Source organism: Podarcis vaucheri, assembly GCF_965113315.1.
Source record: "Podarcis vaucheri genome assembly, chromosome: W".
NCBI classification, from domain to species: Eukaryota; Metazoa; Chordata; class Lepidosauria; order Squamata; family Lacertidae; genus Podarcis; species Podarcis vaucheri.
This window is the reverse complement of record NC_138757.1, coordinates 12,931,185-12,958,814: the sequence shown is the minus strand read 5'-3', so window position 1 is coordinate 12,958,814 and position 27,630 is coordinate 12,931,185. Positions and strand designations below refer to the sequence as shown.

Sequence of the window (27,630 nt, the reverse complement as noted above, 5' to 3'; positions counted from 1 at the left end):
AAGCTATTGATGCTTGCGGTTTAGCTTCCCGGGCTTATGCCGCCCACTCCTTTAGGATCGGTGCTGCCTCAACTGCCGCATGCCTGGGCTTGCCTGCGGACAAGATTAAAGAAATGGGCCGATGGAAATCCAATGCTTATAAGGGTTATATACGTTAGTTTGCGCTCCGCTACACTGAATCTACTTACCCGCTTTCTCCTTTCTTTCATTCTCAGCTGTTTCCGGGGGCACCGTGTGGATTTGCGGCCACAGTATTGTTCTTTGGGCCCACGTTCGGGCGGTCAGCAGCGGCCTTAACAATCATCTTGGTTTGCCTCCTGGGATACAAGTTGCCTGGTTGTTGTGACGTGGCATGCGGTGGGAAGAGCTTATGCCATTGCTGATTGACAGCGTTGCCATGTTTGGCCCTCCTGACATCTTTATCATTCACTTGGGAGAGAATGACCTGGCCAATAGGTGAAGCGGGGATTTGTTGGGGTGCATAAAAAGAGACTTGGAGTCGATTGCGGCCTTGTGCCCTGGAACAATGGTGTTCTGGTCCTCCTTCTTGAAAAGAATTGTCTGGCGCGGTGCGCAGAACTGTATGGCCATTGAAAAAACCAGGAAACTCCTGAACCGGGCGGTAGCCCGTTGGGTGCGCTTTAGGAATGGCCGAGTCATTTGTTGTGGCGCATAAAAAGAGACTTGGAGTCGATTGCGGCCTTGTGCCCTGGAACAATGGTGTTCTGGTCCTCCTGCTTGAAAAGAATTGCCTGGCGCGGTGCGCAGAACTGTATGGCCTTTGAAAAAAACAGGAAATTCCTGAACCGGGCGGTAGCCCGTTGTGTGCGCTTTATTTATGGCCGAGTCATTTATCATGACCGTATCCGGATCGGCGACCAAGCCATGTACCGGAATGACAGAGTTCATCTAACAGACATTGGGAATGATATTTGGTTGGACAGTGTCATTAGCAGCATTAGGGATTGGTTGCAGCTGTGAGGGTATTGGCGGCGAGCCCCTTTGCGGCTCGGGTGGCGGTTAGGCATTGGATTCATGTGTTGTGCTGTGTCAAGGGCTAGGTGTGGCCATCGCCTATGCTATCTACCGTGGGTTATTCCGTTAAAGGAATCTGGCGGTCGTGTATTCCGTCCGATGCCTGCTTGGCGGGAGGCCATGGCACGACCCTCAGTGACATCAGGGGGTGAGCCTATAGTTGGATGAGCATCAACAGGCTCCACCTACTGTTGAATAAACCCACCACCTATAGTCATCCAATGCCTAAGCCAATACCTTTTCACTGCTGTAATCAATAAAGTTGTGGCCTTTTCTTGCCCATTAACCTTATATCACGTGTCCTTGTGTATTTATTTCACATAGCGGGGTCGGGCCCTCGATCCACAACTGCTGATTCTGCTGGTTGATGGCTTCGTTGATGGAAGGGAAGTCACTGAGGATCAGGAACTGTTTTAGGTCAGAGACAAGCTTCATAAGAGACTCACCAGTCCGAACCTAGCAGAGACATCCATATTCAAATTATTTATTGTATACTATTTATACACCACTAGATCATAAAAAGAAAAAGTGTCAAAGCGGTTTACAAAAAGAATAAAACAATGAAATCCTAAGTAAAAAGAAAAATACTACACTACTATTTAAAACAGGGGTAGGCAACCTAAGGCCTGTGGGCTGGATGCGGCCCAATCGCCTTCTAAATCCGGTCCGCGGACGGTCCAGGAATCAGCATGTTTTTACATGAGTAGAATGTGTGCTTTTATTTAAAATGTATCTCTGGGTTATTTGTGGGGCATAGGAATTTGTTCATTCCCCCCCCCCCCCAAATATATATAGTCCGGCCCACCACATGGCCTGAGGGACGGTGGACCAGCCCATGGCTGAAAAAGGTTGCTGACCCCTGATTTAAAACATTCAATGAATAATTAAAGTCAATGACAAGCTGAAAACCAAATTAAGATGTGTCTGCCTTCTACATGTCTGGACAGGCTTACCTAAACAAAAATGTTTTTGGCAGTTACCTTGGAGTACAGTGAGGGCACCTGCCTGATGTCAATGGACAGGGAGTTTCAAAGCATCAGTGCTGCCACCCTAAAATATTAACTTTCTTACAAGTGCAGAACAAGTATTACAGGGCATTTGTAACAGTGCCTGTTCGACAGATCAGAACAGTCCACTGGGCATATATTTGGTAAGACTATCTTGCAGGTAAACTGGTCCCAAGCTGTTAAAGGCTATATATACTAACACCACGAACATGGCCCAGTAGCAAATGAGCAACCCTTGCAGGTTTCTTAGCTTGGGTGTTATATGCTGACAAGGTCTTGCTCCTGTCAGCAATCATGCTGCAGCATTCTGCACTAACTGCAGCTTCTGGAATGAGCACAAGGGAAGCCCATATACAGCACATTTCAGTAATCCAATCTTGACATACAGCCCCAAATTACCCTGAATGTATAACAACAATTTATTGCCCACCCTTCACTAGCAGGTCCCGGGGCATATTAAAACATTCAGTTGTGTGGTTTTTGTTAAGTTTGTATTAGTTTTATCAGTTTTTATTCAGCTTTTATCAGCCTCAGTATTTTATCTACAACATTTGGCAGCTTTTCCTTAACTAATATATTCACAAAGCTTGAGTTAAAAGCTCAAGTTAAAAGTCTTGGAGAAAGTCTTGGAGAAAGCCTTAATTAGCTACAGCTCGACTCAGTCTACCAATTACTTATCAGCAGAAGTGGAGATTAATTGCTCTATTTTGGGAGGACACCAAGCTTTTTGATTTACAGCAGAAATTACCACATTTTTTGCTCTATAAGACTCACTTTTCCCCTCCTAAAAAGTAGGGGGAAATGTGTGTGCGTCTTATGGAGTGAATGCAGGCTGCACAGCTATCCCAGAAGCCAGAACAGCAAGAGGGATTGCTGCTTTCACTGTGCAGCGATCCCTCTTGCTGTTCTGGCTTCTGAGATTCAGAATCCCCCCCCCCCCCGTTTTCCTCCTCCAAAAACTAGGTGCGTCTTATGGTCTTGTGCATCTTATAGAGCGAAAAATGTAGTAGCGGCTGCATCTCCAGGAAAATGACTAGGTAGGAAAAAGAAGTGACCGGTCTCATCTCCACAAGTGAGCCCACAGCAGAAGTGCAAGCAGAGTAAACTGGATGATTTCATAAGAGCACAGAATTCAGAACCTACCACATCCAACAGAGCACATTCCCAGGTAGGTGGGGACGTTTTAATGGGTGGAAATCACCTAGGGGAGAATGCTGAGACGAGCGCCCATGAACTTGTTAGGATATTTCCGTTCCACCTTAAGAAGGGAGCAGGTTGTTGTGTCACAGCCTGCGTATTTCCTGTTCACAGGAAGTTTCTGTTTTGTCTATAGCTGTTGTTTTTTTTTCTCTCCACGCCTGGACATCGAAGCAGGCAGTCATGTTTTCTTTGTTCTGACCAACGCTGAATAAAGTTGTAAATAATGCTCTCCTGAGTGCATCTTTCGTTGTGCGAACTCTGCTGAAAGAGCGTGCACAAGCCCTGGAATGTGGCAAGTTATTTCTGAGGCTCGTGTTGCTAATTGACTGATATTGTATCTACGGGAGATCGATGAATCGTCCGGAGGCGACATGGAGTCATGATGGCCTTAGTCTCCCTGGCAGTATCCCAACAGAACTATCCCATGAACTACTATCAGAGGGGGCACCGCTCTATGCAGAAATACTCACGGACCACTGTCTGCTGACTGCAAGAACAGTGGAGGAAATTAACAGCAAATTAGAAAAGGTAACGTCTCTTTTGACTAAGTTGGTGCTTCTGGCGACCAGAAATAGCTCCCTCAATTCTAAAGAGGCTGGCCACAGCGTTGCCCTCCCCCATGACCATCATGTACAAGGATGTAACTGGTCTGGACTTGATAACTGAGTGACTACAAATAGTAAAAATAACAATAGTGAAAGTAGGGACCTAATCCTACAATGCACTGAAGTAGATATCGATATATATCCTTTCAGCGGTAAGCTGCCTTACTGGAAATCAATTGACAGCGTGAAGAGAAACTTTAAGCTTTTACTAAACATCCAGTGCGACAATTTGATCATGATAAACTTGCTTTGCACAGACCCCCAGCACACTAGACTCATGCTGACATTTTCCGACTCGGCTACTCCTAAAAAGCTCCTGAAATATAGGGCCCTCTTACAGGGCTATAATATTGATTTGAGGCACGTTTTTAAAGACACAGAACGAAAACTACTGCCAAATTTGCCGTATAGCTGGACCAACCCCAAGAAACCAACACCCTCTCTGCCAAAGGGCTTTTGTCATAGGTCTGCAATTCATTCGGAAGGGCCGTCAAAGATGGATACATGCGGTGAACCCAACCGTAATACTCCCTTGGAGAGGAAAACCTCAGAGCAAATAGGCCAAACACATAAAGAATGCCAGCCCAATCTAGAGAAGTCAAAGATAGAACAATCCATCAGACCTCTGGCAGATCCTGAATTTCACCATTCTTTACCCCGGCTGGAATCTATTCAGCCAACGACAAATGACGCTCCTCCCAAGGGTAACGTGACAAAGTCAGAGATAGATCTAATTGTCTTCGACGAAGCCCCCCCCCCCCACAATGATCTCAGCAAATCAGATAACACTGTCTCCAGGAAAAACTACAGGGGAGTAGAATTCTAACATTGCTCCAAGTTCTAGTGAACTCACACCTCAAATCGCCAACTCAAGTACGATCAAGGAGATGACAGTTGCAAGTTCAAGAAGTAATGACACCAGGGTCAACAGACTAACAACTGACGCCCCAGAGGTAGTGAAGGAAAAACACCAGGAACAGTGTGGGGCTCCAAGTGATAGCCAACCTTCCGACATGCACCTAGATTGACTTTATGCCATGGCTGGGAACCTGGTGCAACATTCCTCTTTGAAGCTGTTATCGTGGAATGTGGCAGGGTGGTTTTCTAAGCTGTGTCTCCTTGACTTTGCAAAGTTAATAAGGGCACATGATATAGTTGGTTTACAAGAAACCAGGTCATTACATCACATCGAATTTGCAGGTTTTAATGCCTTTTCAATTCCGGCAACCAAAAGCCACAAGAAAGGTAGGCCTTCGGGTGGATTGTTAACCCTGGTGGCTCCCCATATAAAAAGTAAACACATCCTGTCGACAAATGCTAGCTGTAAATTACTAGTAACAAAGATAGAGCTAGTGTGCCAGGAACTGTTACTGATCAATGTGTATTTTATATATATATATAATATTTTATTAGGTTTTATCAATAGAAAAGTTTAGAAAAATACAAAAAATGAAAAAGATACAAAATTACAGAATACAAAAATACAAACATTAAACACAAAAATAGAAAAGGAAAAAAACATATAAGAAAACAAAAATTCCCTCTTTCTTAGTTTCTCATCTTTAGTTAACTTATTTTCCTGACTTCCTCGCGTCTCCCATTTTTGTATCCCTTTTACAATTTGGTTCAGCAAATTCATGTCCTATTAATTTATCTATTATTGATCCCATCTCACATTTTACCTTGTTGCTAGAACCCCTTCAATTCATTTCAATGTCATCAGCATTCAAAAATTTTACAATATTTCTGCAAATAAGTTTTAAACTTCCTCCAATCTTCTTCCACCAGCTCTTCTCCCTGGTCTCAGATTCTGCCAGTCATTTCCGCCATCTCCATATAGTCTATTAGTTGCATCTGCCATTCTTCCAAGGTGGGTAGGTCTTGTGTCTTCCAATGCTTTGCAATGAGAATTCTTGCTGCTGCTGTAGCATACATAAAAAAAGTTCTATCCTTCTTTAACACCGATTGGCCAACTATGCCCAGGAGGAAGGCCTCTGGTTTCTTCGGGAAAGTATATTTAAATACCTTTTTCAGTTCATTATATATCATTTCCCAGAAAGCTGGAAATCAAACCTTTATTAGGCATTATGCAAATAAAAACCGTAAGAAGGAAAATAACATGTAAAAGCCTTGAAATATATATAAAAAGGCAGCAGTTGGCTACAATCATATATATATATATATATATATACATATAAAATCAGTGGTTTTCCTTGTTATCCTGCTCCTTGGAGGACTGCAGCCAAAAACTCGGCTACCCCCGCCGTTACCCTTTGGTCAATGTCGGATAGGCAGAATCCCGCACATTCACCTTTCCCAGAAAGCCTTGATCCTTGGGCACGTCCACCAAAGGTGAATGTACCTTCAATTTCTTTACAATTCCAACATTTGTTATCGGGCAAGTGATATATTTTTGCAAGCTTGACTGGAGTCATGTACCACCTGTACATCATTTTCATAATATTCTCTCTTAGGGCATTACATGCCGTAAATTTAATCCCGGTGGTCCACAACTTCTCCCAGTCAGCAAACATAATGTTATGTCCTATATCTTGTGCCCATTTTATCATTGCAGATTTTACCGTTTCTTTCTCAGTATTCCATTTCAACAGCAGATTGGGCCTGGGGGCGGGCCCCATACTCCACCTCAGCATATAAGGCTCCAAGGAGGCCTCGGGACATCGCTGCTGTTGTTCTGCCAGTGAGTCTTGGGGAGGACCGCTCCCCCTGCAAGCCCATTCTCCACCTTGGGCCTGGGGGCGGCCCCCATACTCACCACCGCCACAACTCTAAGGACACTGCTGCTGTGGCAGCAAATGTTTAAACGTTTTATATATTTTAAAGTGTTTTAAAAGTGTTTTTACTTTTTACTTTGTTGTACCACCAGAAACGGTGGTTTTTTATCCATGTATTTTTATTTTGTTTTGTTTTATTTTGGGTTGGGGTGGGATGGTTGTTGAGTGGGGTGGGGATTGGTTTTGTTTTGGTGTAATTGTTTTTTGTTTGTTTGTTTGCTTTTATATTTTGTAAATGGAGGCGAGTATGAGGCTTGGGATTCCTACTGTGGAGGGGCGAGGGAGGTATGGCGGTGGGGGCAGATGGCATAGGCGAAGGGGATCGAGATACGGATATGCTCGTACCCCTTCCAATCTGCGCCCCATCCCGAGAGACGAGGGTAGGGTGAGCAAGGATAACTCACCTCCGTCACTGGTGTTGTGCAATGCCAGGTCTATAGGCAACAAAACTGCCACCCTGCGAGATTTCATCATCTCGCAGGGGGTCGACCTGGCTTGTGTGACGGAGACCTGGGTGCGCGAAGGGGATACTGTTACCTTACGAGAGATGGCGCCCCCGGGTTTTTCTGTCCTCCACCAGTCACGGACTGTGGGCCGGGGGGGAGGGGTGGCATTATTAATCCGGGAAGATTGTTCTTTCAGGGCTCTACCACCGCCATCGATCCCCGGCATTGAATGTGTTGGCCTAGTGTGGGGCTCCGAGGTGAGTTTGGCTGTCTGGCTGGTGTACCGGCCACCTAGCGCACCAGCAGCCACCCTGTCAGGCCTGCTGGAGGCGGTGGCCGGCTGGGCCTTGGAGTTCCCTAACCTATTGGTATTGGGGGACTTCAACATCCATGCCGATGCCACTCCCTCCTCACAGGCTCTGGACCTGGTGTCTTCCATGGCAACACTAGGACTCTCCCAGTTTGTTTCGGGCCCCACACATCAAGCAGGCCACACGCTGGATCTGATCTTTGGCGTCGGTATAGATGTGATCATGTTTCCTTCGATGAAGGTCCCATGGTCTGATCACTATGCTATGAAAGCCAGGATTGATGTTCCACCCCCACCCTGCTTAGGTGGTGAGCCGATTTGGGCTCGCCCGCGGAGGCTGATGGACCCTGATAGATTCTGTCAAGCCTTGCGGGACCTTTCTCCCCCTGGCGACTCATTGACTGAGCTTGTTGAGGGCTGGAATACCCAGCTCCTGGCAGCCATCAATGAGATCGCACCTAAGCGCCCTCTGCGACCCCGCAGAAACCGGGCTCCCTGGTTCACTGAGGAGCTCCGGAAAATGAAGCGGGACCTCAGACGGCAAGAGCGAGTATGGCGGGGTGCCCGTGACGGAGCCTCAAGAACATCTTATAGGGTTTTTATGAAAACCTACGAGATGGCAGTGAAGGCCGCTAAGAAGTCCTACTTCTCGGCCTCCATTGCATCCGCTAGCTCTCGCCCGGCACAATTATTTAGTATAATTCGGTCTTTAACGTCCCTCGAAGGACAGCCAAATTTAAATAACAATTCGACACACAGCTGTTAGGCATTTGCGAGCTTTTTTGCGGAGAAGGTCCTGTCGCTCCGCCATGACCTCCCTGCCAATTTGGATACAATAAAGGAACTGGAGGCCCCTCGACTGTCCTCGGGTCCAGTATTGGACCACTTTGCCCGGATATCCCCAGCCGATGTGGACAGACTCCTCCGAGCTGGAAAGCCCACCACTTGTCCTCTCGACCCGTGCCCGTCATGGCCTAGGACCCTCGTATCTACGGGACCGCCTCTCCTGGTATGCCCCACAGAGGAACCTATGGTCCTCAAATAAAAACATCTTGAAGGTCCCAGGCCACAGAGAGGTTAGGCTGGCCTCAACTAGAGCCAGGGCTTTTTCGGCTGCGGCTCCAACCTGGTGGAACGCTCTGTCACAAGAGACAAGGGCCCTGCAGGACTTGACATCTTTCCGCAGGGCCTGCAAGACAGAGCTGTTCCACCAGGCCTTTGGTTAGGGCAGAGCCTGACTCCCTCCTTTGGCAATCTTTACAATACTTTAGTTTATGGTTGCCATCAATTTTGATTTTAATTAATTCTTATGATGTTTTTATAATGTTGCACTATTTTAGTGTTGTTAGCCGCCCTGAGCCCGGCTTCGGCTGGGGAGGGCGGGATATAAATAAAATTTTTTATTATTATTATTATTATTATTATTATTATTATTATTATTATACATTCTTGAAAGTATCTTAGCATTGGGTTCTAACAATTCTGTTTCTAACTTTGATTTTTCCACCTGGAAACCATTTTTTTTATCCAAGTTATAAACCTCTCTTATTTGAAAGTAATGTAACCAGTCTCGCACCTTCTCTTTAAGTTTGTCATAACTCTGCAATTTCAATTTATCACCTTCCTGTTCTAAAATTTCCCAATATTTTGGCCATTTAGCCTCCATATTGAGTTTTTTCAGAGCTTTTGCTTCCATAGGTGATAGCCACCTTGGGGTTTTACTCTCCAGAAAATCTTTGTACCTTGTCCAGACATTAAACAGTGCTTTCCTGACAATATGGTTTTTAAATATGCATGCCATCCAAATATGTTATCATACCCTTCAAGATCCAAAACATCTGTATTCTCAAGAAGTAGCCATTCCTTCAGCCAGCAAAAAGCTGCTGACTCATAATAAAGTTTTAAGTCTGGCAGGGCAAACCCCCCTCTGTCTTTAGCATCAGTAAGGATCTTAAATTTTAAATCTAGATATATCTCTTTGTCACTTCTTGAAACAGTCCATCTTGTCAATAATTTGCAATGATTGAAATAAGAATAACATTCTCGGCAAAACATTCATCTTAATAACAGCAATTCGACCCAGCAAGGAAAGCTTCAGATTCGTCCAAATTTCTAGATCTTTTTTCACCTCTGACCAACATTTCTCATAGTTGTCTTTAAATAGGTTCACATTCTTGGATGTCATATTCACCCCCAGGTATTTTACCTTCTTTACTAATGTTAAGTCTGTCTCTTTCTGAAACCTCTCTTTCTCTATCTGCGTCAAATTTTTCTCCAAAACCTTAGTTTTCAATTTGTTCAATTTAAAACCTGCCACTTGACCAAAATCCTGGATTACTTCTAGGGCCCTCTTGGTGCTAGATATCGGCTCCTGTAATGTCATAACGAGATCATCTGCAAAAGCTTTAAGTTTGTATTGTTTAACTCCGACCTGAATACCTTGAATCAAATGGTCCCCTCTAATCATATTTAGCAAAACCTCCAGGACCGAAATAAAAAGCAATGGGGAAATTGGGCAACCTTGTCGTGTCCCTTTCTCTATTTTAAACTCTTCTGTAACCATATTGTTTACTATCAATTTAGCTTTTTGTTCAGAATATATCGCACCTATACCATTTTCAAAGTTTTGACCAACCCCCATCCCCTGAAGATTTTTCTTCATAAAACTCCAGGAAATGTTATCAAAGGCTTTCTCCGCATCTACGAAAATCAAGACTGCTTTTGTATTAATGTTCACCTGCAGCTTTTCTCAAATGTTAATTATATTCCTTGTATTGTCCGATAGGTGTCTTCCAGGGAGAAAGCCGGCCTGATCTTTATGCATCACCTCTGCCAAAACTTTTTTCAATCTTCTAGCCAAAATATCTGCAAAGATTTTGTAATCCACATTAAGTAGGGATATGGGGCGATAGTTCTTAAGTTGTGTCTTTTCCATCTCAGTTTTCGGTATAAGTGTGATATAAGCTTCTTTCCACGTCTCCGGCGCCTTTCCCCCCTCCATAATTTCATTGCAAACCTCCTTTAATGGTTGAATTAAATAGTCCTTCAAAGTTCTGTAATACTTGGAGGTTAATCCGTCAGGCCCTGGAGATTTGCCCAGTTGCATATTCTGAATCGCGCCTTCCACCTCTTGTTCAGTTATTTTGTAATTCAGTAATACTTTGTTTTCTTGAGAAATTTTTTGTAATCCATTAATTCTCAAAAATTGATCAATTTTTGACTCAGTCTGTGGCCCTTGTGTATAAAGTTGCTTAAAGTATCTCTGGAAGCAGCTTCTAATCTCCTGTGGATTCTGGATATTCTTTCCCTCCACTTCAAGATTAGTAACCGTGTTTAGTTTTTGTCTCTTCTTCAACTGCCATGCTAACAGCTTTCCACATTTATTAGCTGATTCAAAGGTCTTTTGTCTCATCTGTTTAACTTTCCATTCAATGTCCTGATTTATCATTTTCATATATTGTACTTGATATAACTTAATTTCTCTCAAAATCTCTTGTGATTTTGGTTTAGCTCTAAGTTTTTTCTCTCCTTCTCTTATTTTCTCCAAAATCTTCTCTTTTTTCTCATTTTGGGTTCTCCTTTTTATTGCATTTTGCTGAATCAAAAACTCTCTCATTACGGCTTTGCTTGCGTCCCAGATTGTTCTTTTTTCCACTGTGGTCTTCAAATTTATCTCAAAATAGTCTTTTATAATTTTTTGGGCCTTCTTGGTGATTTCTGGATCTCTAAACAAGGCGTCGTTCATCCTCCATCTGAAGGAACCAGTCACTGTTGGTTTCATTTCCATTTTCACAGGGTTATGGTCGGAGCAAGTTTTTGGGCATATTTCCACTTTTCGGATCTTAGGAGCCATTCCTCTGGTTCAGTGTTTCCCAACCACTGTTCCGTGGCACACTAGTGTGCCGCGAGATGTTGCCTGGTGTGCCGCGGGAAAAATTAAAAAACTTTGAAAGATTTTTTTTTAAAAGTCAAATTTTCGATTGGGGCGCTGTCACTAGATGACCCCTGGGGTTCCCTCCCTCCCTCCCGCTCTGCGCCTCCCTCCTCCTCCTCCTCCTCCTCCTCCGGGGAGGCCCTTCCTGGCTCTCGGCCAAGGCTTGGCGGCTGCCACTCACTCACTCGCTCGCCCACCCGTCCCTCCATCCCTGCACCTAGCCTCTCCCCCTCCGTCCCCGGCGCGGGGGCTGCCGGAATCCGTAGTCCCCTCGCCCTTGGGCTCCGCGCCCGCGCGGGGTGCGCAAACTATGTTTCCCAGCGTGGCCTGGCGGGCCGGGCGTTTTGTTTGAAGCGCTCTTCTCCCGGCCATGGAATGAGCGCAGCGGCGGTGGCCGGGCGGGCGGGCAGGGGCTCTTCCGCGCAGACCCCACGGAGCCTGCCTGCGCCCCCGCGGAGATCGGGCGGCAGGATGGAGCCCGGGGATCCCCGCAGAGGCGGAGCGGTGGAGGCGGAGGCTGCCCCCCAGGTAGGGCTGCGTCGGGGTTTTTTTATTTTTGCAATGCTGCATCCGCGCCGGAGGGGACACATCGGACCGCGGGGAGACCCCTTGGCGGGCGTGCAAGGCAATGCATGCATGCAGGCGTTGCATGGAGTGCAGTGCAATGCAATGGCAACGCGGCGCCCTGCATGCATGCATGCAACTTCCACCGGCGCTCCGGACTTGGCAGGTGAGGGGGGTCCCCAGTGGGCAGCAGAGAGAGCCGGGAGGGCGAAGGGGAGCCGGGGGGGAGCAGCGCTGCTCCCCGAGCCAAGCCCAGGGGGAAACTTCGGCGTCGTTGCACCGGGTGTTGGAAGCGGAGGCTGGCGGGGGCCCCTCACCTGCAAAACCTGGTCGCCTCTCATATATTTCGTGCATTGCATTCATCGCCCGCTTTCTCCTCCAAGGAGCTCCCGGGGGCGCGCGTGGTTCTCCCCGTGTTATCCTCGCAACAACAGCCCTGCGAGGTGGGTCAGGCGAGTGGCCCAAGGGAGCACCCAGGGATTGTCCTGGCCAGGTGGGGTGATTTGAACCCTGCTCTCTGCCCGGTCTTCGTCCTCATTTAGCCCCCACATGTGCATGACTGTGCATGACTGAGGTTTCCCCCCCTCGTCTTGGCTATGGTGTGAGTCTGTGCTGTTAATTAATGGGGTTCTGCCTTCGGAGAAGATGAGCCAGCCCTCAAGGAGGTGATTATGTAATTTGCTAGCAATTCATGTCCCTCCCAGCGTGACGCTGCGCGCTGACGTCACGGGGCTGTAATGGTGGTGTGCCTCGAGATTTTTTTCATGAAACAAGTGTGCCTTTGCCAAAAAAAGGTTGGGAAACACTGCTCTGGTTATCCAGATTTGGTCAGTCCTTGTCCAAGTCTTTTGGGCTTCAGAAAAGAATGTCCCCTCTCTACCTAGGGGGTTCTTAGTTCTCCAGATATCAATTAAGTCCATATTGTCTGTCATTTCAAAAAAAGTTTTCGGTAGTCTTCCGTCTTTTGTCACCACTTGTCTTTCTGACTTGTCCATATTTGTCGATACCACTCCATTCATATCTCCCAACATAATGATGTTAAAATCCATAAAATCCAGCAATGTCTCATGCAGTTTCTTATAAAATTCTGATTTCCCCTCATTTGGTGCATATATCCCTACTATCAAGAATTTCTCACCTTGAAATTGTATTTCAATAGCCACAAATCTTCCTTGGTCATCTTTAAAGACAAATTTAGGTGATAAGCTCTCTTTTGCATAAATCACCACTCCTCTCTTTTTAACTTTGTCTGATGAAATAAATTCTTGTCCTAATCTTTTGTTAATTAATACTTTCCTGTGTGTTCTAATCACATGAGTTTCTTGCAAACATATCAAGTCCAATTTTTCCTTTTTCAATAGATGAAAGATTCTTTTCCTCTTATCAGGGGAATTCAAACCTCGAATGTTCCAATTTAATACCTGCAGAGACATTGTGTGGTTATTCTGCTTCCCCTCCAACTGCTCCCAGTGCTTGTTCTTGGTCTGTGGGTGGTATCACTTCTGTTTTGTCCAGTTCCAATGGTAGCTTTGCTAGGTCTAAAACTCCTGGTCTTAATTTTGGTTCTCTTCTCTCTGCCTCTTTTTGTAGATCTTCCTCGTGATCCTTCAGGAATCTCACTTTATCCTCCTTTGATCTTATCTTCACCTTTTCCCCTCTGTAAGTGAAAGACAGCCCCTGGGGAAGTTCCCACCTGAAGATGACACTGTTTCTTCTTAACAAGTTCACCAGGTCTCCGTAGTTGGCTCTGAGGTCCAATAGATATTTTGGGTTGTCTTTAAAAATTTCTATCCTTGAATCCTCTATTTCCAATGATTTCTGATAATGTAGGCCCAGTATTTTGTCTCTCTCTTCTTTAGATCTGAGTGTAATCAAACAGTCTCTTACCTTGTTCTTCCTTCCCCCTTTGTTCCCTTTGCCAAGTCTGAAGGCTGTCACTATCTTGAAATCTTTCTCTGGGTCCAGGCCCCAGAATTCTTCAAATTCATGTGTAAGAAAGTCACTCAGTTTGCCTTCTTCCAATTCCGGTACAGCCCTGATCCTTAAATTAGCCTGTTTATCTTTCAATTCAATTAAGGACAGTTGTGCCTTATGGTCTTCTAATTGTTTATTAATTGGCTGTAATTTTCCTTCTACCGCCAGCACCTTTTCTTTAGCTTCGTCGGCAATTTTCCTTGTCAATTTAGATTCCTGCAACAATCGGTCAATTACTGATCAATGTGTATATCCCTCCCACTCCTACTGTCACAGCCAAGAACCTACAATTGAAATTTATTGCACATGTGCTCGAGAATCTGGACTTCATTTGCCCTGACCTACATATTATCTTGACTGGAGACTTTAATGCCTGCCTAGGCCAAGGGTGGGAAGTGTATACAAAAGCATGGGAGATCTTGGATACCACTGTTCTTCCAGACTTCTTTTTCTGGGAATGTAGATCCTGGGATCCAGTAATTAATCTGGCTAGTCTGCGACTCACCAAGCTGACCACCACCAGGACCCTGACATGGCTCATGGGCTAACTGATTGGGAAGGCTCTGGGAATTTTACCTATATCTCCCCGCAGGGAAATAGTGTGGTGGACTATATTCTGATACCCACTAATTTGATGCCCTACGTGGCTGAGTTCTACATAGGTGATCCTATGCTCAGTGACCATCTCCCTCTACATTGCAAACTTGTCTTTCCATCGAGGAAGTCAGAACAGTTAATTAATCCATCCCCCAGGAACCGAGTCTCCAGCACGTAAGGATACGAGTTAACGAGCATACACTATCTCTTTTCCAAAGCTTTGTGAATTCTGACTGTGTGATTCATTTGTTTTCGGTAGAGAAAGGTGAACTTTCCCCTGTTGTTGGAATCTCTCGGTTTGAGGAATATATTGACACTTTTAACAATTGAACTGTCCCATTTATACTCGCACAGGTCACCTAAGAAGAGGGGGATTGGCGATTGGACTGACAAAGAAACCATAGCAATTAAAACTGAGGTTAGGAGACTCCATAGAGAGTTCAGAGAGACGGGCAGCTCTCAGTTGCCTGACATTTACTTCTCCAGATCTCAACAACTTAGGGAAATTATCCAGCTCAGCCAGATAAGATATAATCAGGCATGTTGGGATACGCTACTCTCAGCCATCCTAACGAAAGATCATAAGAAATTTTGGAAGGCTGTAGCAGACTCCCCACAGACACAGGATGATTCACTGACATTGATTCCATCTTTGTCATGGGTAGAGCATTTTAAGGCGGTTTTCTTCAATGACTATATTCCACCTGATAGTCAAGACCATACCACTTTTACTTTCGCAGATGAGTGGCCCCCTGTCTCCATCACCGAAGTTATAACTTTGGCCCAGGGTTCATTCTGATTGTTTAGAAATACACAATCGCTTTGAGGTCCTCTCCCCTAGCATGGAAGACGAAGAGCAGACTCCATTTGAGGATCTCTCCCTCATTACAGTCGATCAGGTATATGAAGACGAGCAGCAAAGTCAGTCCTCAGGGAATGTGCAGGCGACCTTGGAACGGACAGCTCACGGAAGAACCCCGACCAAACCTAAGAGGAGGCGTGTCGTTGTGATAGGGGATTCCCTACTGAGGGGAACAGAAGCAGTGATCTGTGGGCCTGACAAGATGTCTTGGGAAGTGTGCTGTCTCCCCGGGGCTAAGATCCAAGATGTAACTGAACGACTGCAAGGAATCATAAAACCCACTGACAAATACCCCTTCCTCTTGGTTCATGTGGGAACCAATGACACTGCAAGCAATAGCCTCGAGAAGATCAGAAGAGACTACGAGGCTCTCGGCAGGAAATTGAAGCAACTAAATGCACAAATTGTCATCTCATCTGTCCTCCCAGTTGAACAACGTGGCCCAGGGAGAGAGGGAAAAATAGTGGAAGTGAACAGCTGGCTTCGCAAATGGTGTAAACAGGAACGGTTTGGATTCTTAGATCACGGACTGCAGTTTCTTGAAGATGGACTTCTGGCAAGCGATGGGCTGCACCTCACAACGGTTGGGAGAAATTTTTTTGCCAAAAATCTCAGAAACCTCATCAGGAGGGCTTTTAACTGACTAATTGTCAGTATCTCAGCTCACAGTCAGAGGTAAACTGGCCTCCCCCGGGCAAACTGAGTGAGATACTTGTTTACCTTCCGTCTGCTACTCCCGGCAGGCTAGGTCGTAAACCGGCGATTCTCCTCATTAGACGTGAGGAGAACACACCCTCTGCTTCTCTCTCCTTGCATTCCCCCCCAGGGAGGGGAAATGATACAGACAGGAGTCCTATTTACATGTCTTTTTATTCCTGTCATTCAGCAGTACATAGAAACGTGACTGCACCCTTCAGACTCCATCAGAAGAGTCACAACTCCACCCCTGTACTTCCAGCACAGGTCAGATGACACTCTGAGCTAACATCCGGTGCTCAGTACAGGGAATAGACTTCCCCTTTTTCCCAACAGTACAGTTCGAGACAACAACATCCTGTTTTGCATTCCAGCCATCTGGAGCTGGCTTTTGCATTGCTGCTTTTATCCAACAATCTCCCCCAAAAGCATCAGTAGGCAAAACATGATCCAGAGAAGAAAACAAACAGTTGTTATACATATAACAGTCCCCTGTTGTTTCAGTTCCACCCTTGGAACTCCCTACCACTGGTTTCACCAGTGTACCTCTCTGGTTGTCTGGCTTCCAAGGAATGAGTGCTTCTGCATTACCTTGGCTAGCTACTCTCTGTTGTGTCTTTGTCTCTGACTTAGACACTGCTTCAACCTGCTTTGAGTTGTTAACAATAGCAACACATGCAACAGCTAAGTTAGCAAACTCTTTTGAGTACCTCTTTGGTGGTACACCCTTTGTGACTCTCTCAGACCTGTGTATGAGGTTCTGATCCTCTCTGCTCACTGGTTCAACCTCTGAACTTTGTTGAGAACCAGTAGCAATGGCAAACAGTGGTTCTTCCTTCATTTGTGAAGGTCTATCCATTGTGTGAGATTTCCTCTCGATGACTGTTACAACTGAACTCTCTGAACTATCACTGTCATTATCAGTACCACTGTAATCTGTGACATCATCATAATCTGAATTGTCATCTGTGGGAAATGTTTGTACTACTACCCGCTCTTGTTCCGGAGCACTCTCTAGAAACTTTGTGAGAATCACCTGACCAGATTCAGACAAAATTACTCTGTAGAGACCCTTTTCATATCCCACAAAAATGCCTCTGGCATTCTTTACTCCATCTGGAGCTTCTGTTCTCACATGAGACCCGAAAACCTTAAAATAGGCAACAGAAGGTTTTCTATGGAACAGCTTCTCAAAAGGAGAACATCCCAACTCTGTTGAGACTTTTCTCACCCACACGTGAACATAGGACGCTAGCGACTCGGCCCAATATTCATGTGGCAAATGTGAACTCAGCAATTGTGCATGCATCCCCTTTTGCAATTCTTTGTTCACCCTGACACAGACCCCTCTGTTCCATGCTTCGGCTGAAACAGCAACTTTGTGGTCTATCCCTTTTCCATCCAGGAACATCTGAAACTTCTGTAACAGAAAAATTTGCTTCTCATCTGTGAAGAGACAATCAATGTTAGCATCATGCATATTTTTAACCTTGTCACAAAACTCCTGAAACCTTTCTAAGGTCTCTTGTGGTTTTTCCATCACAAAAACCCAAGAATAATTAGTGAAACAATCCACACACACAAGGTAATATCGTGCACCGCCCCTAGATGGTTCTAGAGGACCAATCACATCAGCATACACCCGCTGAAATGCTCTGTCGACCTTCTTGGTCACCTTCCTGGTGTCCTTGGTCACACCTGCAAGAGAGATTTCGTTAGAATCAGAAGAATTACATTTCATGTAATCACTTTGATCAAAAGTCAACAAATACAGTCCATCTTTCTCTCTGGCAGTAAGATACAGTTCTCCATCTTTGTAGATCTTGCAGCTTTTAGCATCATAGGTCAGTTTCAGTCCTTTCTTTGCAATCTGCGACACACTCAGCAGATTAAATCTCAGTTCTGGAACCAGGTAAACATTGCTTATAGTCAAGTTCAGACTCTCAAGATACACAGTCCCAATTCCGGTCGCTTTCAGCTCCTGACCGTTGGCCTGTTTCACAGCGAAGCTTTGCTTCTTAAACGTCGAAAACAGTTCCCTGTGCGGGCACATATGTTTTGTGCAACCAGTGTCGATTATGAAGGCGTTCCCAACATCTGGCGTGGTTCCTTTTGCCATCATAGCCTTTGCAGGTTTCACCTGGTACTTGGTACGGCTTTTGCCTGACGCCTCAGGCTTCGCAGAGCTGCTCTTTGCTCCTTTTGACTGGCATGGCTTTCTACAGTTTCACTGTAGATGCCCAGTCTGTCCACAATTGTAGCATCGGATAGCACTCAATGCTATAGCATGCTCTGCAGTAGCACCAGCAGTGGGGAGATTTGAACTCTGTTCTTCCCTCCCCCTGTCCTTCACTTCCAGTGCAGCAAGTCTGTCGTGTTTATTAAGGACCACCGCACACACTCTCTCCGCAGTCAGGTCTGCCGCAGGAAGGGAACCAAGCTGACTGGCAACAACCTTGTAAGTCCGATTCAGGCTGTTTATCATCATGAAGCAAAACACTTCCTCCTGTAGATTGAAATTGCGTTCCACCATCTGTTGGCGCAGAAACTTCATCTCTGTCAGGTGCGCTTGAACATCTCCATCAGGCGCTAGTCTCAGATTGGTCAATTTCTCAAAATACAGCAACGCTGAAGAACCAGCATCTCTCTGATGTGTTGTACGTAGCGTGTCCCAAACCTCTTTCGCATGTTCTAAATTCTGAATATGCACCAATTGGGAATCTGAGACACACAGAATTATAGCAGTCCTGGCCCTCACGTTCTGTGATTCCCAACCTCTGGTTGGTGCTGCAGGGATGGGGTTTTCAATCACCTCAAAAAGCCTCTGATTCCGCAGCAGGGCCTTCATCTTTACAGACCAAGATGAATAATTGTCATTATTCAAGGGAGGTGGGTGAGGCAGAGCTTCCCCCTTCTTGGCATCCATCTTGAAGCCAAGCCTCTCTCTCACTTTCCAGCCTTGCTAAAACTCCAATAGCCTTTGCTGGATTTGTTTACTGCCTTTCCAGGCAAACTGCAAGCTGTTTCTCAGACCTTGCACAGCATCGAAAACATAGTCAAAACAAAACTTTCGCTTCCCAGGCCCTCTTTCAGAGCCATCTGCGTAATCAGTAAATTTCCACGTCTCTGACGGGCGTCGCTTAGCAACTGTGCATACAGGAAATCTTATCTTAACCACAAGAATTCGTGGAATGCAGGCTGAGCCTCTGAGCTGCAGGCCTCTCCTTCCGGAGCTGTTGTTTTTTTTCAAACGCAGCTCCCGTGAACCAGAGAATTAATCAATCTGTGTTCACCCTTTTAGCCCGAATTGCAGCATACCTTGAGCTCCGTTGCTTGGAAAACACTTTCCTCTGGGTCCAGCCGTCTGTTCAGCTTCTGGCTGCTCTCAGACGCTTATCTTCTCCCTTGGAGCAGAGGAGGACAATCCACCAGCCTCTCATGCAGATGTTCGATGAATCGCAACCACCAAATGCTGCCATATGTCAGTATCTCAGCTCACAGTCAGAGGTAAACTGGCCTCCCCCGGGCAAACTGAGTGAGATACTTGTTTACCTTCCGTCTGCTACTCCCGGCAGGCTGGGTCGTAAACCGGCGATTCTCCTCATTAGACGTGAGGAGAACACACCCTCTGCTTCTCTCTCCTTGCATTCCCCCGCAGGGAGGGGAAATGATACAGACAGGAGTCCTATTTACATGTCTTTTTATTCCTGTCATTCAGCAGTACATAGAAACGTGACTGCACCCTTCAGACTCCATCAGAAGAGTCACAACTCCACCCCTGTACTTCCAGCACAGGTCAGATGACACTCTGAGCTAACATACGGTGCTCAGTACAGAGAATAGACTCCCCCTTTTTCCCAACAGTACAGTTCGAGACAACAACATCCTGTTTTGCATTCCAGCCATCTGGAGCTGGCTTTTGCATTGCTGCTTTTATCCAACACCAATGTGGGGGAGGGAGACAGTGCTCCTGAAGGTAGGAGTCTATCAATTGATGAAGATGATCATCCAAATGTCATAGACCAAATGGAGCAGACCTAGTGGTGGGAGGAAAAAATTCTTAAATAAGAGACACAGGGGGATAATTAATGGACTTCAATGTCTGTACACTAATGCACAAAGCATGGGAAATAAACAAGATGAGCTTGAGCTCTTGGTACAGCAAACTAAATATGACATAATAGGCATCACTGAAACCTGGTGGGATAAGTCCCATGATTGGAATGTAATAATGGGGGGGATACAATCTATTTCAGAGAAACAGACCAGACAAGAAAGGAGGAGGAGTGGCGTTATACGTCAGGGATATGTATACCTGTGAAGAGATCCAAGATTTAGAACCTCAAAGCCAAAGTGAGAGCATTTGGGTCAAAATTAAGGGAGAGAAGAATAACAGAGACCTCATTGTGGGAGTTTACTATAGATCCCCAAGCCAAACGGAGGACATAGATGATGCCTTCCTGGAACAGATGGCCAAGCATGCAAAAGGAAGGGAGATAGTAGTAATGGGGGACTTCAATTACCCGGATATTTGTTGGATGTCAAACTCAGCCAAGAGCATAAGGTCAAACAGATTCCTCACTGGCCTTGCAGACAACTTCATTGTCCAGAAAGTGGGAGAAGCAACAAGAGGAACAGCCATTTTAGATCTGGTCCTAACCAATGTTGATGACCTGGTTAGTGGGGTAGAAGTGGAAGGATCATTAGGCGTGAGTGATCATGCTCTTCTGAAGTTTACTATACAGCGGAAAGGAGCAGCCAAGCATACTAGGACTCAATTTCTTGACTTTAAGAAAGCCGACTTCATAAAACTTAGGGAAGTGCTGGGTGAGATCCCATGGACAGTAATACTAAAAGGAAAGGGAGTTCATGATGGCTGGGAGTTTGTTAAGAGGGAAATAGTAAAAGCACAACGTCAGGCAATACCAATGAGACAGAAACATGGAAGGTGCTTAAAGAAGCCAGGGTGGCTATCTAAAGAACTTTTAACTGAGTTAAGATTAAAAAAGGATGATTAAGATTAAAAATGGAAAAAGGGGGAAACCACCAAAGAGGAATTCAAACAAATAGCCAGCACGTGTAGACACAAAGTCAGAAAAGCTAAAGCACAGAATGAACTCAGGCTTGCTAGAGTGGTTAAAAGCAACAAAAAAGGCTTTTATGGGTATGTTCGTAGCAAAAGGAAGAACAAAGAAACAGTGGGGTCACTCAGAGTAGAAGATGGTGAAATGCAAACAGGGGACACAGAAAGGGCTGAACTCCTCAATGCCTTCTTTGCCTCAGTCTTCTCCGATAAAGAAAACAGTGCCCGACCTGAAGAATTTGGAGCAAATGATTCAGCAAAGGAAACACAGCCCAGAATAACTAAGGAGATAGTACAAGAATACTTGGCTAGTTTAGATGTATTCAAGTCTCCAGGGCCAGATGAACTGCATCCAAGAGTATTAAAAGAACTGGCAGATGTGATCTCAGAACCACTGGCAGTCATCTTTGAGAATTCCTGGAGAACAGGCGAAGTCCCGGCAGACTGGAGGAGGGCAAATGTTGTCCCTATTTTCAAAAAGGGGAAAAGAGAGGACCCAAATAATTACCGCCCAGTCAGTCTGACATCAATACCAGGGAAGATTCTGGAGCAGATCATTAAGCAAACAGTCTGTGAGCACCTAGAAAGGAATGCTGTGATCACCAATAGTCAGCATGGATTTCTGAAAAATAAGTCATGTCAGACTAACCTGATCTCGTTTTTTGACAGAATTACAAGCCTGGTAGATGAAGGGAACGCAGTGGATGTAGCCTACCTTGATTTCAGCAAGGCATTTGACAAGGTGCCCCATGATATTCTTGTAAAGAAGCTGGTAAAATGTGGTCTTGACTATGCTACCACTCAGTGGATTTGTAACTGGCTGACTGACCGAACCCAAAGGGTGCTCATCAATGGTTCCTCTTCATCCTGGAGAAGAGTGACTAGTGGGGTGCCACAGGGTTCTGTCTTGGGCCCGGTCTTATTCAACATCTTTATCAACGACTTGGATGATGGACTCAAGGGCATCCTGATCAAATTTGCAGATGACACCAAACTGGGAGGGGTGGCTAACACCCCAGAGGACAGGATCACACTTCAAAACGACCTTGACAGATTAGAGAACTGGGCCAAAACAAACAAGATGAATTTTAACAGGGAGAAATGTAAAGTATTGCACTTGGGCAAAAAAAATTGAGAGGCACAAATACAAGATGGGGGACACCTGGCTTGAGAGCAGTACATGTGAAAAGGATCTAGGAGTCTTGGTTGACCACAAACTTGACATGAGCCAACAGTGTGACGCGGCAGCTAAAAAAGCCAATGCAATTCTGGGCTGCATCAATAGGAGTATAGCATCTAGATCAAGGGAAGTAATAGTGCCACTGTATTCTGCTCTGGTCAGACCTCACCTGGAGTACTGTGTCCAGTTCTGGGCACCACAATTCAAGAAGGACACTGACAAACTGGAACGTGTCCAGAGAAGGGCAACCAAGATGGTCAAAGGCCTGGAAACGATGCCTTATGAGGAATGACTAAGGGAGCTGGGCATGTTTAGCCTGGAGAAGAGGAGGTTAAGGGGTGATATGATAGCCATGTTCAAATATATAAAAGGATGTCACATAGAGGAGGGAGAAAGGTTGTTTTCTGCTGCTCCAGAGAAGCGGACACGGAGCAATGGATCCAAACTACAAGAAAGAAGATTCCACCTAAACATTAGGAAGAACTTCCTGACAGTAAGAGCTGTTTGACAGTGGAATTTGCTGCCCAGGAGTGTGGTGGAGTCTCCTTCTTTGGAGGTCTTTAAGCAGAGGCTTGACAACCATATGTCAGGAGTGCTCTGATGGTGTTTCCTGCTTGGCAGGGGGTTGGACTTGATGGCCCTTGTGGTCTCTTCCAACTCTATGATTCTATGATTCTATGATAACTTTAATTGACCAGATGAAAGCAGGAAAGGCTGCCGGCCTGTCGGAGCCAGCCGTTACAAAATGGTGCTTTTTAGCATAAAATAAAGACACAGTGAGACAGTTGTATTTTCATGGATGGAGGAGCAGCTCCTTCATGCTTCTTCTCTCCCTCCAGTCCTTTATTCTCCTTTGTCCTCTCCAGCCGCATGGCTGCATTCCAATGTCTCACGTTACCTACATCCGGTCCTGGCTTTAACCCACCCACAAACGATATAGGGTTACACTGCCCACAGGGGGGGAACATAACTCCTTATAAGGTCAATGCATTCCAATACATTGTAAAGCTCAGAGTGCTGGTCAGCCGAGGTCAGGGGGCACCCTGCAATATTACAAGCCTTTACCGTGGCTATCTCTCCCACACCGGCCCTGATGCTGTTCCATCTGAAATGTTCAAAGCCAAGCCAGAGTGGTGGGCTCCGATACTAGAGGAAGTATTCACTATGATAGATAGATCTGGTATCATACCTAACTCATGGCAGCTATCTATAATTATCCCAATCTTTAAAAAGGGTGACAAAAAGCTGCCATCCAATTATCGGCCAGTAAGTCTACTGTCAAACATCGGGAAATTGTATGCTAAACATCTGTTAAATAAACTAACTACTTGACTTGATGAGAATAACATCATAGGTCCAGAGCAGGCAGGGTTCAGGCCAGGGAAATCTACTTTACGCAACTGTTTGGTGTTATCTCATTTAGCCACTAAGTACACACGGCTTCATAAAGAATGTCTTTATGTGGCCTTCCTTGATATCAAGGCTGCTTTTGACACTGTCGACAGGGGGCTGTTATGGTCCAAATTGAAGAAAATGGGCCTAGAACCTAGATTACTTGATCAAAAAGCTTTACAGAAAGAACACCTGTCGCATAAGAACAACACCAGGGAATGTAATGACAGATCCTGTCATTATAAACAGAGGAGTAAAGCAGGGCTGTGTACTCGCTCCCTCTCTTTTTAATCTTTTTCTTAATGACCTTGTTTCTTTACTAAAACAGGTGGATGTCCGCAGCCCAAAACTCAACGCATCAAGCATTCCCATCCTTCTATACACAGATTATATGATTTTGCTTTCATGGACAAGAATTGGCGTAAAACGTTTGTTAAATTCCTGTATTGACTATCTGTCCAGAATGAAATTGTGCATGAACTTTAATAAAAGCAAAATAATGGTTTTTAGGAATTCACACAAAAGCTATAGCTGGGTATTTGGTGGAAAACCCATCCAGCAGGTATTCAAATTCAACTATCTGGGAATCACATTCCATCATAGGCTTCTACGGTCCTCGCACCGTGCAACAGTGGTGAATGCCAGTAAGATGTCTATGCAGGCCATAATGTGTTTCTTTATAACAAGAGGTAATTTGCTTATCCCCTTTGCCCTCAAGGTCTTCAAAGCCAAAGTTATAGTTCAATTGCTCTACAGAATTAAAGTCTGGCTGCCAGGGTTTACCCAGCTGGTAGAAAGAGTGCAGGCAGCTTTTCTCTTCAAGATTTTTGCTGTCCCACGTTGTGTACCCTATGCAGCCTTGTGTCTAGAGGGAGGTCAACACAAGGTAGAGACCATAGCCTGGGTGAGATTTCTTACATGCTGGCTGAACATCTGCCTCACAACAGATAAAGATCCTCTCCTTAGTGAAGTTTTGCTAGATCCCTTTCTTTCCTCAGGGCTACAACGGTTTAACATAAAGGTACAGCAACTTGGGCTGTCAGTGGAATTTTTGCGATTGATGTCCCCACCATCTGCCAAGGCTATAATAAAAAACTAGACTGTGGGACATTGAACGCCAGGAACTAACAGCAGCAGCAGAGAAAACATGTTCCCCTCTTAACTTTCAACTTTCTTGGGCATATGAAATTAACCACAATTATCTTGAATTTTTGCTTAATCCTCAAGAAAGAAGGGCATTTTCGCTGGCCAGGTTTAATTCAAATCCTTCAAACCTCCTATGGGGAAGGTTCTCGGGAATGGTGGAAGGAGAAAGAATTTGCCCATGTGAAGACCATCAGGTGGAAACTCTTACACATATGATTCTTAAATGTAAACTATAAGTTGATCTCTGCCAGCAGTTCCTAGATCAACTCTGTATCCCCAAATGGAAACCAGAGTTAGAGGTCATACATTTTCTATTATTGGGGAATAATCAGGAGCTCACCAAGTTAGTGGCTAAATATCTTTATCTGTTTTTTTGTTGTCGAAACACAGTGCAGATGTCTGATCTCCCTGGAGACCTAGAGATGTAATGTTAGACTGCTTTGCCTCTTTCATTTGACAAATGTTTTGTGTCACTGGGAAGGCAGGAATTCTGTATTGATTTGCTATGGATGTTTGTATGTGATGCCAATAAAAGGTTTGATGATGATGATGATATTAAAACATTTTTTATATACTGAACAGTTATAAAACAAATCACATTCAAAGGAATTGGGTGGATCCTAAAACACACACATCTCAACAAAAACGAGAAGACACTCTTCTGTGAGGGGGAATTCCACAATCGAAGAGCTGCCCCAGGGAATGAGCTGTCCTAAGCTATCAGCACCCAGAACTTCTGAGGGTGGCAGATCAACCAAAAAAGCCCCTCTGTTGATCTCAACACCTGAGAGGGTCTGTAGGGAAGAAGGCAGCCTCTTGGGTATCTGAACATACCCTAGAACCCACCCAACTGGATGGTTTTTACTCACAATATTTGCAGCTCTGACTTGCATCTTGTAGTTGTCCTGCTTGCCTTGGGTTGCCCAAGAAACTTGGGTTTCTTCCTCAATCTACAGCAAATGTTAGAAACAAAGATTTTACACTGGGTTCAACATTTTCTTCCACTGTTCTGCAGAGAAGAACAGCCCTCTCACTATCATCCATGAGATTTTATTGCATTCCCTCTGCCAGAGGTTCCAAACACTTCAGGCAAAAGCAGGCATGGGGAACATGTGACCCTTTAGATGATGCTGGACTACAACTCCCATCATCCCTGACTGCTGGCCATGCTGGCTGGGGCTGATGGGAGATGGAGTCCAAAATCATCAGGAGGAGCCACTGGTTCCCCAACTCCGCCAAAGAAGAAGCAATAGAACACCCCCAACTAGTAAAATGGAGGTTTCTCATTCAATCCCTGTTATAGGAACATTTATTCATTTAGGCCTCCCTTCTATTCTATAAATTTGAAGCAGTATTATACCACTTTACACAGTCATGGCTTCCCCCAAAGGATTTTGGGAACTGTAGTTTCTTAAGGGCACTGACAGCTTTTAAGAGACCCCCTATTCACCTCACTGAGCAACAATTCTCAGAGTGGTTCAACAATCAACCCCTCTTTACAGGGAGCTCTGGGAAGGGACTAAATATCTCCTAACAACTTTTGACACCCTTAACAAACTAAAGCTCCCAGAATTCTTTGGGGGAAGCTATGACTGTTTAAAGTCATATCATAGTGCTTTAAATTGAATGTGAGAATGTGGCTGCAGATTCCCCCCAGCTTTGACTTAAAGCAACAATGAGGTAATATTTTTATGTTCCAATTAGGTGAGCAAAAACTTGGAGTTTGGATGGAAGAAAGAATACCCATGACATGAGGTCCCACCACCCACCCACAAATAATCTCATACCTTTGCAGTTTTGACTATTTCTGTGAAGTTATCCATGATAGACTTGATGTCATCTTTCAGCCTCTTGTTGTAAGACTGAAGGAGGGTTTCCTTGCTCTGGGGGAGCACGCGCTGCTGTGGCATTGTGGTGGCAAGAAGAGAATCTTAGCTGCTCACCAAGAAAGCTCAGAAAGAGTTACAACTAAACAACTGAGAGTCAAAGCTTTATTACATATATTTCAAGATATAGTGATGTATGGAAGTGAGAGCTGGACCATAAAGAAGGCTGATCGCCGAAGAATTGATGCTTTTGAATTATGGTGCTGGAGGAGACTCTTGAGAGTCCCATGGACTGCAAGAAGATCAAACCTCTCCATTCTGAAGGAAATCAGCCCTGAGTGCTCACTGGAAGGACAGATCGTGAAGCTGAGGCTCCAATACTTTGGCCACCTCATGAGAAGAGAAGACTCCCTGGAAAAGACCCTGATGTTGGGAAAGATGGAGGGCACAAGGAGAAGGGGACGACAGAGAATGAGATGGTTGGATGGTGTTCTTGAAGCTACTAGCATGAGTTTGATCAAACTGCGGGAGGCAGTGGAGGACAGAGGTGCCTGGCGTGCTCTGGTCCATGGGGTCACGAAGAGTCGGACACGACTAAACGACTAAACAACAACAATTTCAAGATAACAGTCTTGAATGAATAAGCCATTCATTACAAGCAGTGAGTTGCAACATAACCAGACACTGGAAAGAGCTTTCTAGCATAGTAGACAATTGGTACAAAACAGTTTGGGAATCAGCCCTCCTTGACAGAGTAATAAATAAACTACGTTTGACGTAATAATAATCTATTTTTTATTTGGATGCCGCTCGTCTGACTGGGTTGCCCCAGCCACTCTAGGAGCCTCCCAACAGAATAGTAAAAACTTCCCTAAGCAGGACTGCCTTTAGATGTCTTCTAAAAGTCTGATAGTTGTTTATTTCCTCGACATCTGACAGGAGGGCATTCCACAAGGTGGGCACCACTGTTGAGAAGGC

At 45.1% G+C, this 27,630-nt stretch overlaps 1 long non-coding RNA gene across 1 annotated transcript; it reads right to left on the bottom strand.

Moving 5' to 3' along the window:
- Positions 1-1,386: 1,386 nt before the first annotated feature.
- On the bottom strand, positions 1,387-26,758 carry LOC309523339. Its single transcript, XR_014215309.1, has 3 exons — positions 26,614-26,758; positions 25,696-25,776; positions 1,387-1,491 (listed from the first exon to the last, which is right to left on the bottom strand). It is a non-coding gene; the product is annotated as an uncharacterized lncRNA (long non-coding RNA).
- Between the last annotated feature and the right edge of the window lie 872 nt (positions 26,759-27,630).